Below are 16,144 nucleotides of genomic sequence, written 5' to 3' on the forward strand. Positions count from 1 at the left end.
CTCAAACTCACCCAATCAAACCTCCGAACTCACAGCTCTCCAGCCCACTGTGTTACTACTGATCAACTTCTACTTGTTTAGTTAATTGAAGCGGCCATTTCTTTTTCATTCTGCTTTGATTTTAACTAACCTGGCAGCTGATTTCTCCCCTCCACCCCTGACAACAAATGGAACAGTCCACATCATCGGACTCCAACATTTACCACGGGTAGGGGTGCTCTTTTCTGAATTCTGTTACAATCTATTTAAACGCCGCTGAAATTAGAGTATGTAGAATGTGAACTGGAGTTATTCATATCACAGTAAATGCTATATCAAATACGGACTTGGTAGCTACAATCTTTTCCAATTTTAATAAAATTGCAGAACATGTGCCCCCCTCTTCCATTCACAATGGAATAGGCCAGGAGGCGAGGAATTGGACTGATCCACAAAACTAATAGGGGAGTACCTTCAAGCTATGAATTACTTATTTCTGTTTTTCCACAAGAAATTAATTTCTAAGAGTTTATTTTTCTCATACACTTCTTATATTCCAGGGCAGGTGTGGAAAAATCTAGTTTAAGTATGAAAGCCTTCCAATTGTGATTTTTATTTATTTCCCTGCCACCCCTGCAGGTGCGAGTTGGGTAAGCCCCTCACCTGCTGTACTGATAGAGGGGTTTCAGGTGACGTAGTGGGGGACCTCCATCTTAGTTCCATTCATAAAAGGGTCAGCCCCAGGGGCTAATGTATGAGACCATTCACATTAGTATGCAGGTACAGCAAGTAATTCGGGAGGCAAATAAGAACATAACATAAGAATATGAGAAATAGGAACAGGAGTCGGCCATTTGGCCCTTCGAGCCTGCTCCGCCATTCAATAAGTTCATGGCTGATCTGATCATGGACTCAGCTCCACTTCCCTGCGCGCTCCCCATAACCCTTTACTCCCTTATCGCTCAAAAATCTGTCTATCTCCGCCTTAAATATATTCAATGACCCAGCCTCCACAGCTCTCTGGGGGAGAAAATTCCACATATTTACAACCCTCTGAGAGAAGAAATTCCTCCTCATCTCAGTTATTCTGAGACTATGTCCCTCGTTTTAGTTTCCTCCACGAGGGGAAACATCCTCTCTGCATCCACCTTGTCGAGCTCCCTCAGTATCTTATGTTTCAATAAGATCTCCTCTCATTCTTCGATGCAGGAAGAATGTTCCCGATGTTGGGGAAGTCCAGAACCAGGGGTCACAGTCTAAGGACAAGGGGTAAGCCATTTAGGACCGAGATGAGGAGAAACTTCTTCACTCAGAGAATTGTGAACCTGTGGAATTCTCTACCACAGAAAGTTGTTGAGGCCAGTTCGTTAGATATATTCAAAAGGGAGTTAGATGTGGCCCTTACGGCTAAAGGGATCAAGAGGTATGGAGAGAAAGCAGGAATGGGGTACTGAGGCTGCATGAGTAGCCATGATCCTATTGAATGGCGATGCAGGCTCGAAGGGCCGAATAGTCTACTCCTGCACCTATTTTCTATGTTTCGATGTTTCTTCTGAACTCCAATGAGTATAGGCCCAACCTACTCAACCTATTCTCATAAGTCAACCTAGTCATCTCATGAATCAACTTAGTGAAGCTTCTCTGAACTGCCTCCAATGCAAGTATATCCTTCCTTAAATACGGAGACTAAAACTGTACGCAGTACTCCAGGTGTGGCCTCACCAATACCCTGTACAGTTGTAGCAGAACTTCTCTGCTTTTATACTCTATCCCCCTTGCAATAAAGGGCAACATTCCATTTGCCTTCCTGATCACTTGCTGTACCTGCATACTAACTTTTTGTGTTTCATGCACAAGGACTCCCAGGTCCCTCTGTACTGCAGCACTTGGCAATTTTTCTCCATGTAAATGGAGTATAAAAGTAGGGGACTGTATCATCATCATAGGCAGTCCCTCGGAGTCGAGGATGACTTGCTTCCACATTAAAAATGAATTCTCAGATGACTGTTAAGTCCAAAGCGGGAGCTACAGTCTCAGTCGCAGGTTGGACAGACATTAGCTGAAGGTACGTTGGTTGAAGTGCCGGTTTTTTGAAGTGCTCGGATTGTTGTGTGCTCCTTCTGCTGTTTGCGCTTGGTCTCCGCGTGCTCACACCGAAGAGACTCGAGGTGTTCAACGCCCTCACGGATTATTCTCTTCCACTTTGAGCGATCTTGCGCCAGGGATTCCCAGGTGTCGGTGGGGATGTTGAACTTCTTTGAGGAAGCCTTGAGGGAGTCCTTGAAGCGTTTCCTCTGTCCACCTGGGGCTCATGTGCCCTGTCGGAGCTCTGAGTGGAGCATTTGATTTGGGAGTTTCATAGCGGGCATGCGGACGATGTGGCCCGTCCAACGTAGCTGGTCGAGGGCGGTCAGTGCTTCATTGCTGGGGATCTTGGGCTGATCGAGAACACAGAGGTTGCTGCATCTATTCTGTCAATGGATTTGCAGGATCTTCCTGAGGCAGCGTTGGTGGTACTTCTCCAGTGATTTGAAGTTCCTGCTGTATATAGTATATATACAGTATATATCCCGACTTTATCAGACAGTCAGAGGAGCAGTTTGAAGCGCGAGGCATAAATTGTGGGCAAATCATTAAAAATCCCAGCAGCAGAATCAACAACGCAGAGGTCGGGAGGTCAGCAGCGGCAAGGGGCGGAGGTCGGGAGGTCGGGACGGGCGAGGAGCGGAGGTCGGGAGGGATGAGGGTCGGAGGTCGGGAGGGATGAGGGTCGGAGGTCGGGAGTGGCGAGGAGCGGAGGTCGGGAGTGGCGAGGAGCGGAGGTCGGGAGGGATGAGGGTCGGAGGTCGGGAGGGATGAGGGTCGGAGGTCGGGAGTGGCGAGGAGCGGAGGTCGGGAGTGGCGAGGAGCGGAGGTCGGGAGGGATGAGGGTCGGAGGTCGGGAGGGATAGAAACATAGAAACATAGAAACATAGAAAATAGGTGCAGGAGTAGGCCATTCAGCCCTTCTAGCCTGCACCGCCATTCAATGAGTTCATGGCTGAACATGAAACTTCAGTACCCCCTTCCTGCTTTCTCGCCATAACCCTTGATCCCCCGAGTAGTAAGGACTTCATCTAACTCCCTTTTGAATATATTTAGTGAATTGGCCTCAACTACTTTCTGTGGTAGAGAATTCCACAGGTTCACCACTCTCTGGGTGAAGAAGTTTCTCCTCATCTCGGTCCTAAATGGCTTACCCCTTATCCTCAGACTGTGACCCCTGGTTCTGGACTTCCCCAACATTGGGAACATTCTTTCTGCATCTAACCTGTCTAAACCCGTCAGAATTTTAAACGTTTCTATGAGATCCCCTCTCATTCTTCTGAACTCCAGTGAATACAAGCCCAGTTGATCCAATCTTTCTTGATAGGTCAGTCCCGCCATCCCGGGAATCAGTCTGGTGAACCTTCGCTGCACTCCCTCAATAGCAAGAATGTCCTTCCTCAAGTTAGGAGACCAAAACTGTACACAATACTCCAGGTGTGGCCTCACCAAGGCCCTGTACAACTGTAGCAACACCTCCCTGCCCCTGTATTCAAATCCCCTCGCTATGAAGGCCAACATGCCATTTGCTTTCTTAACCGCCTGCTGTACCTGCATGCCAACCTTCAATGACTGATGTACCATGACACCCAGGTCTCATTGCACCTTCCCTTTTCCTAATCTGTCACCATTCAGATAATAGTCTGTCTCTCTGTTTTTACCACCAAAGTGGACAACCTCACATTTATCCACATTATACTTCATCTGCCATGCATTTGCCCACTCACCTAACCTATCCAAGTCGCTCTGCAGCCTAATAGCATCCTCCTCGCAGCTCACACTGCCACCCAACTTAGTATCATCTGCAAATTTGGAGATACTACATTTAATCCCCTCGTCTAAATCATTAATGTACAATGTAAACAGCTGGGGCCCCAGCACAGAACCTTGCGGCACTCCACTAGTCACTGCCTGCCATTCTGAAAAGTACCCGTTTACTCCTACTCTTTGCTTCCTGTCTGACAACCAGTTCTCAATCCACGTCAGCACACTACCCCCAATCCCATGTGCTTTAACTTTGCACATTAATCTCTTGTGTGGGACCTTGTCGAACGCCTTCTGAAAGTCCAAATATACCACATCAACTGGTTCTCCCTTGTCCACTTTACTGGAAACATCCTCAAATGAGGGACGGAGGTCGGGACGGGCGAGGAGCGGAGGTCGGGAGCGGCGAGGAGCGGAGGTCGGGAGTGGCGAGGAGCGGAGGTCGGGAGGGATGAGGGTCGGAGGTCGGGAGGGATGAGGGACGGAGGTCGGGAGTGGCGAGGAGCGGAGGTCGGGAGGGATGAGGGACGGAGGTCGGGAGTGGCGAGGAGCGGAGGTCGGGAGTGGCGAGGAGCGGAGGTCGGGAGGGATGAGGGACGGAGGTCGGGAGGGATGAGGGACGGAGGTCGGGAGGGATGAGGAACGGAGGTCGGGAGGGATGAGGGTCGGAGGTCAGGAGGGATGAGGGACGGAGGTCGGGAGGGATGAGGGTCGGAGGTCGGGAGGGATGAGGGACGGAGGTCGGGAGGGATGAGGGTCGGAGGTCGGAAGGGGCGAGGAGCAGAGGTCGGGAGGGATGAGGGTCGGAGGTCGGGAGGGATGAGGGTCGGAGGTCGGGAGGGATGAGGGTCGGAGGTCGGAAGGGGCGAGGAGCAGAGGTCGGGAGGGATGAGGGTCGGAGGTCGGGAGGGATGAGGGTCGGAGGTCGGAAGGGGCGAGGAGCAGAGGTCGGGAGGGATGAGGGACGGAGGTCGGGAGGGATGAGGGTCGGAGGTCGGAAGGGGCGAGGAGCGGAGGTCGGGAGGGATGAGGGACGGAGGTCGGGAGTGGCGAGGAGCGGAGGTCGGGAGGGATGAGGGTCGGAGGTCGGGAGGGATGAGGGTCGGAGGTCGGAAGGGGCGAGGACGGAGGTCGGGAGCGGCGAGGACGGAGGTCGGGAGGGATGAGGGTCGGAGATCGGGAGTGGCGAGGAGCGGAGGTCGGGAGGGATGAGGGTCGGAGGTCGGGAGGGATGAGGGACGGAGGTCGGGAGGGATGAGGGTCGGAGGTCGGGAGTGGCGAGGAGCGGAGGTCGGGAGGGATGAGGGTCGGAGGTCGGGAGCGGCGAGGAGCGGAGGTCGGGAGGGATGAGGGTCGGAGGTCGGGAGTGGCGAGGAGCGGAGGTCGGGAGGGATGAGGGTCGGAGGTCGGGAGGGATGAGGGACGGAGGTCGGGAGGGATGAGGGTCGGAGGTCGGGAGGGATGAGGGACGGAGGTCGGGAGCGACGAGGACGGAGGTCGGGAGCGGCGAGGACGGAGGTCGGGAGCGACGAGGACGGAGGTCGGGAGGGATGAGGGACGGAGGTCGGGAGGGATGAGGGTCGGAGGTCGGGAGGGATGAGGGTCGGAGGTCGGGAGGGATGAGGAGCGGAGGTCGGGGAGTGGCGAGGAGCGGAGGTCGGGAGGGATGAGGGACGGAGGTCGGGAGGGATGAGGGTCGGAGGTCGGGAGGGATGAGGAGCGGAGGTCGGGGAGTGGCGAGGAGCGGAGGTCGGGAGTGGCGAGGGTCGGAGGTCGGGAGGGATGATGAGCGGAGGTCGGGAGGGGCGAGGAGCGGTGGTCGGGAGGGATGATGAGCGGAGGTCGGGAGGGGCGAGGAGCGGAGGTCGGGAGGGGCAAGGGTCGGAGGTCGGGAGGGATGATGAGCGGAGGTCGGGAGGGGCGAGGAGCGGAGGCCGGGAGGGATGATGAGCGGAGGTCGGGAGGGGCGAGGAGCGGAGGTCGGGAGGGGCAAGGGTCGGAGGTCGGGAGGGATGATGAGCGGAGGTCGGGAGGGGCAAGGGTCGGAGGTCGGGAGGGATGATGAGCGGAGGTCGGGAGGGGCGAGGAGCGGAGGTCGGGAGGGGCAAGGGTCGGAGGTCGGGAGGGATGATGAGCGGAGGTCGGGAGGGGCGAGGAGCGGAGGTCGGGAGGGGCAAGGGTCGGAGGTCGGGAGGGATGATGAGCGGAGGTCGGGAGGGGCGAGGAGCGGAGGTCGGGAGGGGCAAGGGTCGGAGGTCGGGAGGGATGATGAGCGGTGGTCGGGAGGGGCGAGGAGCAGAGGTCGGGAGGGATGAGGGTCGGAGGTCGGGAGGGGCGAGGAGTGGAGGTCGGGAGGGGCGAGGGTCGGAGGTCGGGAGGGATGAGGGTCGGAGGTCGGGAGGGATGAGGGTCGGAGGTCGGGAGCGACGAGGACGGAGGTCGGGAGGGATGAGGGTCGGAGGTCGGGAGCAACGAGGACGGAGGTCGGAAGGTGCAAGGAGCGGAGGTCGGGAGGGATGAGGGTCGGAGGTCGGGAGTGGCGAGGAGCGGAGGTCGGGAGTGGCGAGGAGCGGAGGTCGGGAGTGGCGAGGAGCGGAGGTCGGGAGGGATGAGGGTCGGAGGTCGGGAGGGATGAGGTACGGAGGTCGGGAGGGATGAGGGTCGGAGGTCGGGAGGGATGAGGGACGGAGGTCGGGAGGGATGAGGGTCGGAGGTCGGAAGGGGCGAGGAGCAGAGGTCGGGAGGGATGAGGGTCGGAGGTCGGGAGGGATGAGGGACGGAGGTCGGGAGGGATGAGGGTCGGAGGTCGGAAGGGGCGAGGAGCAGAGGTCGGGAGGGATGAGGGTCGGAGGTCGGGAGGGATGAGGGACGGAGGTCGGGAGGGATGAGGGTCGGAGGTCGGAAGGGGCGAGGAGCAGAGGTCGGGAGGGATGAGGGTCGGAGGTCGGGAGCGGTGAGGAGCGGAGGTCGGGAGGGATGAGGGTCGGAGGTCGGGAGGGATGAGGGTCGGAGGTCGGGAGCGACGAGGACGGAGGTCGGGAGGGATGAGGGTCGGAGGTCGGGAGCGACGAGGACGGAGGTCGGGAGCGGCGAGGACGGAGGTCGGGAGCGGCGAGGAGCGGAGGTCGGGAGGGATGAGGGTCGGAGGTCGGGAGCGGCGAGGACGGAGGTCGGGAGCGGCGAGGACGGAGGTCGGGAGGGATGAGGGTCGGAGGTCGGGGAGTGGCGAGGAGCGGAGGACGGGAGGGATGATGAGCGGAGGTCGGGGAGTGGCGAGGAGCGGAGGTCGGGAGGGGCAAGGGTCGGAGGTCGGGAGGGATGATGAGCGGAGGTCGGGAGGGGCGAGGAGCGGAGGTCGGGAGGGGCAAGGGTCGGAGGTCGGGAGGGATGATGAGCGGAGGTCGGGAGGGGCGAGGAGCGGAGGTCGGGAGGTGAAGGGTCGGAGGTCGGGAGGGATGATGAGCGGTGGTCGGGAGCGGCGAGGAGCGGAGGTCGGGAGTGGCGAGGAGCGGAGGTCGGGAGGGATGAGGGTCGGAGGTCGGGAGGGATGAGGGACGGAGGTCGGAAGGGGCGAGGAGCAGAGGTCGGGAGGGATGAGGGTCGGAGGTCGGGAGGGATGAGGGACGGAGGTCGGGAGGGATGAAGGTCGGAGGTCGGAAGGGGCGAGGAGCAGAGGTCGGGAGGGATGAGGGTCGGAGGTCGGGAGGGATGAGGGACGGAGGTCGGGAGGGATGAGGGTCGGAGGTCGGAAGGGGCGAGGAGCAGAGGTCGGGAGGGATGAGGGTCGGAGGTCGGGAGCGGCGAGGAGCGGAGGTCGGGAGGGATGAGGATCGGAGGTCGGAAGGGGCGAGGAGCGGAGGTCGGGAGGGATGATGAGCGGAGGTCGGGAGGGGCGAGGAGCGGAGGTCGGGAGGGGCAAGGGTCGGAGGTCGGGAGGGATGAGGGTCGGAGGTCGGGAGCGACGAGGACAGAGGTCGGGAGCGGCGAGGAGCTGAGGTCGGGAGGGACGAGGGTCGGAGGTCGGGAGGGATGAGGGACGGAGGTCAGGAGGGATGAAGGACGGAGGTCGGGAGGGATGAGGGTCGGAGGTCGGAAGGGGCGAGGAGCGGAGGTCGGGAGGGATGAGGGTCGGAGGTCGGGAGGGATGAGGAGCGGAGGTCGGGGAGTGGCGAGGAGCGGAGGTCGGGAGTGGCGAGGGTCGGAGGTCGGGAGGGATGATGAGCGGAGGTCGGGAGGGGCGAGGAGCGGAGGTCGGGAGGGGCAAGGGTCGGAGGTCGGGAGGGATGATGAGCGGAGGTCGGGAGGGGCGAGGAGCGGAGGTCGGGAGGGGCAAGGGTCGGAGGTCGGGAGGGATGATGAGCGGAGGTCGGGAGGGGCGAGGAGCGGAGGTCGGGAGGGGCAAGGGTCGGAGGTCGGGAGGGATGATGAGCGGAGGTCGGGAGGGGCGAGGAGCGGAGGTCGGGAGGGGCAAGGGTCGGAGGTCGGGAGGGATGATGAGCGGAGGTCGGGAGGGGCGAGGAGCGGAGGTCGGGAGGGGCAAGGGTCGGAGGTCGGGAGGGATGATGAGCGGTGGTCGGGAGGGGCGAGGAGCAGAGGTCGGGAGGGATGAGGGTCGGAGGTCGGGAGGGGCGAGGAGTGGAGGTCGGGAGGGGCGAGGGTCGGAGGTCGGGAGGGATGAGGGTCGGAGGTCGGGAGGGATGAGGGTCGGAGGTCGGGAGCGACGAGGACGGAGGTCGGGAGGGATGAGGGTCAGAGGTCGGGAGCGACGAGGACGGAGGTCGGAAGGTGCAAGGAGCGGAGGTCGGGAGGGATGAGGGTCGGAGGTCGGGAGCAGTGAGGAGCGGAGGTCGGGAGGGATGAGGGTCGGAGGTCGGGAGTGGCGAGGAGTGGAGGTCGGGAGGGGCGAGGAGCGGAGGTTGGGAGGGGCGAGGAGCGGAGGTCGGGAGGGATGAGGGTCGGAGGTCGGGAGCGGCGAGGAGCGGAGGTCGGGAGGGGCGAGGGTCGGAGGTCGGGAGGGATGATGAGCGGAGGTCGGGAGGGGCGAGGGTCGGAGGTCGGGAGGGACGATGAGCGGAGGTCGGGAGGGGCGAGGGTCGGAGGTCGGGAGGGATGATGAGCGGAGGTCGGGAGGGGCGAGGGTCGGAGGTCGGGAGGGACGATGAGCGGAGGTCGGGAGGGATGATGAGCGGAGGTCGGGAGGGATGAGGGTCGGAGGTCGGGAGGGATGATGAGCGGAGGTCGGGAGGGATGAGGGTCGGAGGTCGGGAGGGATGATGAGCGGAGGTCGGGAGGGATGAGGGTCGGAGGTCGGGAGGGATGATGAGCGGAGGTCGGGAGTGGCGAGGAGCAGAGGTCGGGAGGGATGATGAGCGGAGGTCGGGAGTGGCGAGGAGCAGAGGTCGGGAGGGATGATGAGCGGAGGTCAGGAGGGATGAGGAGCAGAGGTCGGGAGGGATGATGAGCGGAGGTCAGGAGGGATGAGGGTCGGAGGTCGGGAGGGATGATGAGCGGAGGTCGGGAGTGGCGAGGAGCAGAGGTCGGGAGGGATGATGAGCGGAGGTCGGGAGTGGCGAGGAGCAGAGGTCGGGAGGGATGATGAGCGGAGGTCAGGAGGGATGAGGGTCGGAGGTCGGGAGGGATGATGAGCGGAGGTCGGGAGTGGCGAGGAGCGGAGGTCGGGAGGGGCGAGGAGCGGAGGTCGGGAGGGGCGAGTAGCGGAGGTCGGGAGGGATGAGGGTCAGAGGTCGGGAAGGGCGAGTAGCGGAGGTCGGGAAGGGCGAGTAGCGGAGGTCGGGAGGGATGAGGAGCGGAGGGCGGGTTGGGCGAGGAGCGGAGGTCGGGAGCGGCGAGGGTCGGAGGTCAGGACGGGCGACCCTGCGGTAAAAGAATTCACACACAGGCATCTTCCACTGTTTAAAATGAGTTATCCGTCGCCAGAGTACTCATATTTAGTGTTGTAGCAAGTCATCCTTGGCCCCGAGGGACTGCCTATGATGATGATGATGTACATGGTCCATGTCTCAGAAGCATATGGGCGGGCGGTTTTGAGGTCCTGGTCTTCAAGCACTGTCTTCCTCTGGCGACCGAAGGCAGCACTGGCACACTGGGGGCGGTGTTGGACCTCATCGTCGATATCTGCCCTTCTCGACAGTCGGCTCCTGAGGTATGGAAAATGGTCCACGTTGTCCAAGGTCTCATCGTGGGTTTTGAAAACCGGGGGCGGGGGAAGTGCTGTGTGGGGCGGGCAGTTTGATAGAGCGCCTTTGTTTTCGGGATGTTTAGTGTAAGGCCCATGCTCTCGTACGCTAAGGTGTGCGTGTTGACAATTGTTTGGAGTTTGTCCTCCGAGTGAGCGCAGTCACAAGCTTCATCTACATATTGTAATTCAATGGCAGTGGATGGGACGATCTGGACTGAAGGCGACAGAGGCTGAACTGTACAGTGTACTGGGAAGACCACACATGGAGTACTGCGTACAGTTTTGGTCTCCTTATTTAAGCAGGGATCTACTTGCATTGGAGGCTGTTCAGAGAAGGTTCACTCGGTTGATTCCTGAGATGACGGGGTTGTCTTATGAAGAAAGGTTGAGCAGGTTGGGCCTATACTCATTGGAGTTTAGAAGAATGAGAGGAGATCTTATTAAAATGTATAAGATACTGAGGGGGCTGGACAGGGTGGATGCAGAGAGGATGTTTCCCCTCGTGGGGCAATCTGGAACTAGGGGGCATAGTTTCAGAATAAGGGGCCGCCCATTTAAAACTGAGATGAGGAGGAATTTCTTCTCTCAGAGGGTTGTAAATCTGTGGAATTCTCTGCCCCAGAGAGCTGTGGAGGCTGGGTCATTGAATATATTTAAGGTGGAGATAGACAGATTTTTGAGCGATAAGGGAGTGAAGGGTTATGGGGAGCGGGCAGGGAAGTGGGAGCTGAGTCCATGATCAGATCAGCCATGATCTTATTGAATGGCGGAGCAGGCTCGAGGGGCCGTATGGCCGACTCCTGCTCCTATTTCTTATGTTCTGTTATCACCATCCCAAAACAAAGAAAGTCCAACCTTCTCTAGATGAGAGGGAGGTGCCAGAGGAATGGAAAATGGCAAATGTGATACCCTTGTTCAAGGACAACAACAACAACTTGTATTTATATAGTGCCTTTAACACAGTGAAACATCACACGGCGCTTCACAGGGGTATTAACAGACAAAAAAATACATTTGACACTGAGCCGCAAAAGTATAAATTAGAGCCGGTGACCAAAAGCTGGGTCAAAGAGCTAGGTTTTAAGGAGCGTCTTAAAGGAGGAAAGAGAGGTAGAGAGATGGAGAGGTTTAGGGAGGGAGTTCCAGAGCTTGGGGCCCAGGCAGCTGAAGGCACGGCCACCGATGGTGGAGCGATTATAATCAGGGATGGTCAGGAGGGCAGAATTAGAGCAGCGCAGATATCTCAAAAGAACATAACATAAGAATTAGGAACAGGAGTAGGCCATCTGGCCCCTCGAGCCTGCTCCGCCATTCAACAAGATCATGGCTGATCTGGCCGTGGACTCAGCTCCACTTACCCGCCCTCTCCCCGTAACCCTTAATTCCCTTATTGGTTAAAAATCTACCTATCTGTGACTTGAATACATTCAATGAGCTAGCCTCAACTGCTTCCTTGGGCAGAGAATTCCACAGATTCAAAACCCTCTGGGAGAAGAAATTCCTTCTCAACTCGGTTTTAAATTGGCTCCCCCGTATTTTGAGGCTGTGCCCCCTAGTTCTAGTCTCCCCGACCAGTGGAAACAACCTCTCTGCCTCTATCTTGTCTATCCCTTTCATTATTTTAAATGTTTCTATAAGATCACCCCTCATCCTTCTGAACTCCAACGAGTAAAGACCCAGTCTACTCAATCTATCATCATCAGGTAACCCCCTCATCTCCGGAATCAACCTAGTGAACCTTCTCTGAACTGCCTCCAAAGGAAGTATATCCTTTCGTAAATATGGAAACCAAAACTGCACGCAGTATTCCAGGTGTGGCCTCACCAATACCCTGTATAACTGTAGCAAGACTTCCCTGCTTTTATACTCCATCCCCATTGCAATAAAGACCAAGATACCATTGGCCTTCCTGATCACTTGCTGTAACTGCATACTATCCTTTTGTGTTTCATGCACAAGGACCCCCAGGTCCCTCTGTACTGCAGCACTTTGCAATCTTTCTCCATTTAAATAATAACTTGCTCTTTGATTTTTTTCTGCCAAAGTTTCCAACATATTACTCCATCTGCCAAATTTCTGCCCATCACTTAGCCTGTCTATGTCCTTTTGCAGATTTTTTGTGTCCTCCTCACACATTGCTTTTCCTCCCATCTTTGTATCGTCAGCAAACTTGGCTACGTTACACTCAGTCCCTTCTTCCAAGTCGTTCATATAGATTGTAAATAGTTGGGGTCCCAGCACCGATCCCTGCGGCACCCCACTAGTTACTGGTTGCCAACCAGAGAATGACCCATTTATCCCGACTCTGTTTTCTGTTAGTTAACCAATCCTCTATCCACGCTAATATATCACCCCCAACCCCGAGAACTTTTATCTTGTGCAGTAACCTTTTATGTGGCACCTTGTCAAATGCCTTCTGGAAGTCCAAATACACCACATCCACTGGTTCCCCTTTATCCACGGATGGTTGTGAGGCTGAAAGAGATTGCAGATCGGGAGGGGGCGAAGCCATGGAGGGATTTGAAAACAAGGATGAGAATTTTGAAATGGGAGAAATGGGTTTTGGTTTGTGGGGCACTGGCACCAGTACTGGGGTAAGAGAGAGCTGTTCCGCTTGGACAGGCTTCACTTGGACCGTGCTAGGACTAGGGTCTTGGCGAATCAAATAACTCGGGCTGCAGAGAGGGCTTTAAACTAATTAGTGGGGGAGAGGGTTCAGGTGAGCGGAAATTTAAAAAGTCAAAGAATAAGGAGAAGGCAATAGAGCAGGGTAGCACTGGGGGAAATGAAAATGTGTGCAGTTTTGGTCACCTCCTGTTCCTAATTCTTATGTTCTTAATATGTTCTTATGACAGGAAGGGACAGAATGTACAAACATAACAGTGAATCAGAAAGTGGGGTCAAAGCAGGAAAAATGGTAAAAAAAACAAATTTAAAAGCTCTTTATCTGAATGCACATAGCTTTCGTAACAAAATAGATGCGTTGACGGCACAAATAGATACAAATGGGTATGATCTGATAGCCATTACAGAGACGTGGTTGCAAGGTGACCAGGACTGGGAACACAATATTCAGGGGTATTTGACAATTCGGAAGGACAGACAGAAAGGAAAAGGAGGTGGGGTAGCTCTGTTAATAAAGGATGGGATCAGTGCGTAAGTGAGAAACGATATTGGCTCAGAAGATCAAAATGTAGAATCAGTTTGGGTGGAGATAATGAATAATAAAGGGAAAAGTCGCTTGGGCGTAGTCTATAGTCCTCCTAACAGTAGCTACACTGTTGGACGGAGTATAAATCAATAAGTAATGGAGGCTTGTAATAAAGGAACGGCAATAATCATGGGCAATTTTAACCTTCATATTGATTGGACAAAGCAAATTGACCAGGGTGGCCTTGAGGAGGAGTTCATAGAGTGTATCCGGGATAGTTTCCTTGAACAGTACGTTGCGGAACCAACCAGGGAGCAGGATGTCTTAGATCTGGTACTGCGTAATGAGACAGGATTAATAAATGATCTCCTAGTAAAGGATCCTCTAGGAAAGAGTGATCATAGCCTGGTTGAAATTCAAATTCAGTTGGTGGGTGAGAAAGTTGGTTCTCAAACCAGGGTCCTAAGCTTAAATAAAGGAGACTACAAAGGTATGAGGGCAGAGTTGGCTAAAGTGGTCTGGGAAAATAGATTAAAGTGTGGGACGGTTGATGAGCAGTGGCAGACATTTAAGAAGATATTTCATAACTCTCAACAAAAATATATCCCAATGAGAAGGGAGGACTGTAAGAGAAGGGATAACCATCCATGGCTAACTAAAGAAATAAGGGACTGTATCAAATTGAAAACAAGGACATACAATGTGGCCAAGTCTAGTGGGAGGCTAGAGGATTGGGAAACTTTTAAAAACCAGCTAAGAACGACTAAAAAAAATAATAAAGAGAGGGAAGATAGATTATGAAAGCAAACTAGCAAAAAATATAAAAACAGATAGTAAGAGTTTCTACATAAAAAGGAAAAGAGTGGCTAAAGTTAAGTTGGTCCCTTAGAGGATGAGATTGGGGAATTAATAATTGGCTCAGAGACATGAACCATGTACAGTCGACACCTCAAATCGCTGGAGAAATACCACCAACGATGACTCTGCAAGATCCTACAAATCCCCTGGGAGGACAGACGCACCAACGTTAGCGTTCTCGATCAGGCCAACATCCCCAGCATCGAAGCACTGACCACACTCGACCAGCTCCGCTGGGCAGGCCACATTGTTCACATGCCTGACACAAGACTCCCAAAGCAAGCGCTCTACTCGGAACTCCTACACGGCAAGTGAGCCCCAGGTGGGCAGAGGAAACGTTACAAGAACACCCTCAAAGCCTCCTCGATAAAATGCAACATCCCCACCGGCACCTGGGAGTCCCTGGCCAAAGACCGCCCTAAGTGGAAGAAGTGCATCCGGGAGGGGGCTGAGCACCTCGAGTCTCGTCGCCGAGAGCATGCAGAAAACAAGAGCAGGCAGCGGAAGGAGCGTGCGGCAAACCAGACTCCCCACCCACCCTTTCCTTCAACCACTGTCTGTCCCACCTGTGACAGAGACTGTAATTCCCATATTGGAATGTTCAGTCACCTGAGAACTCACTTTTAGAGTGGAAGCAAGTCTTCCTCGAATTCAAGGGACTGCCTCTGATGATGATGAATAATCGGGAACAGGGAAATGATAGAGACTTTGAACAAATATTTTGTATCAGTCTTTGTTGTGTATCCATGCCTGTTTACTGTGTGATGTCTGTAACACTGTTATTCAACACTGAATGTACCCTTGTACGGAACACACCTGACCTGTACACCAGAGGGTGCTGTTGCTGGAGACCTAAGGGTTGCCTGCACACTGCAGGTAACCCAGTATAAAAAGGAACTCACAGCTTGTTGTCCTCACTCAGGAGCTGCAAATAAAGGACTGCAGGACTATACAGTTTAAGCACCATACCCTGTCTCGTGGAGTCATTACTAAAGGTGCCTACATACACTACAACTGGCGACAGGAGTACGAGGTCACGAACCACACGCTCAACATGTCTAACCTCAGCAACTTCCAGCAATTTACAGAGGGGGAAGATTGGGACGCTTTTGTGGAAAGATTGGAACACTTCTTCATAGCCAACGACCTGGACCGGGACACACCGGGTACACTACCGAACAAACGCAGGGCCATCCTGCTTAGCAATTGTGGGCCCACCATCCACTATCTCATCAGGGACTTACTAGCCCCGGAGAAGACAACCACCAAGAGCTATGAGCAACTTGTAACAATCATACAGGAACAACTAAAACTGAAAGAAAGCATCCTCACAGCCAGGCACCGGTTCTATACTTACCGGCGACCTGAGGGCCAAGAAATTGCCAAGTATGCTGCAGATTTAAGAAGACTGGCTGCTCCATGTGAGTTTGGCGACCACCTTAATGAAGCACGAAGGGACATATTTGTCATCGGAATCGGCCACGAGGGGCCTCCTACACAAATTGCTCTCGGCTGACATCACGGTCACCCTGCAGAAAGCAATCCAAGTGAGCCAGGCCCACATGGTTTCGGCCGGCGACTCCAGGCGAATACTGACCCAGGACTCTGAACCGGCGAGCGCAGTGCACCGCATGGACTCTTCTAAAGGCAGAAATGCTGCCCCGAGTCCCGCAACCCTGAGTCCGCCACATGGGGCAAACCGGATGGCCCCGTGCTGGCGCTGTGGAAGAAAAGACCACCACGGCCCACCTGCAGGAAATGGCTGCAAAACCAGCACCACGAGGAGACAAAGGTATAATCAAAATGGTCGCGGCCATGCCACGAGGAGCATTGGAGGAGGAGCACGTGACACCGAGCGGCCAATCGGATTTGAAGGCTCCCTTAAAGGAGACCGGTAACCAAAGAAATTTAAAGGGGAAGTTTCAACTATTTGAGTACATGGACTTTAAAGCTAAAGATGCAATTAAAGGGTGCAAGTATGAAAATGTATGCAATGTAACCATGAATTGTGATGCTGGTTTAACGAATGTGACTCATGAGATGAATGCAGGTGTCAGCAAGGTTAAGAACAAGTTTATTATGCTTAACAATAATGATAGAGATTGTGA

The sequence above is a fragment of the Pristiophorus japonicus genome, unplaced genomic scaffold (assembly GCF_044704955.1).
Source record: "Pristiophorus japonicus isolate sPriJap1 unplaced genomic scaffold, sPriJap1.hap1 HAP1_SCAFFOLD_369, whole genome shotgun sequence".
In the NCBI taxonomy this organism is placed as follows: Eukaryota; Metazoa; Chordata; class Chondrichthyes; family Pristiophoridae; genus Pristiophorus; species Pristiophorus japonicus.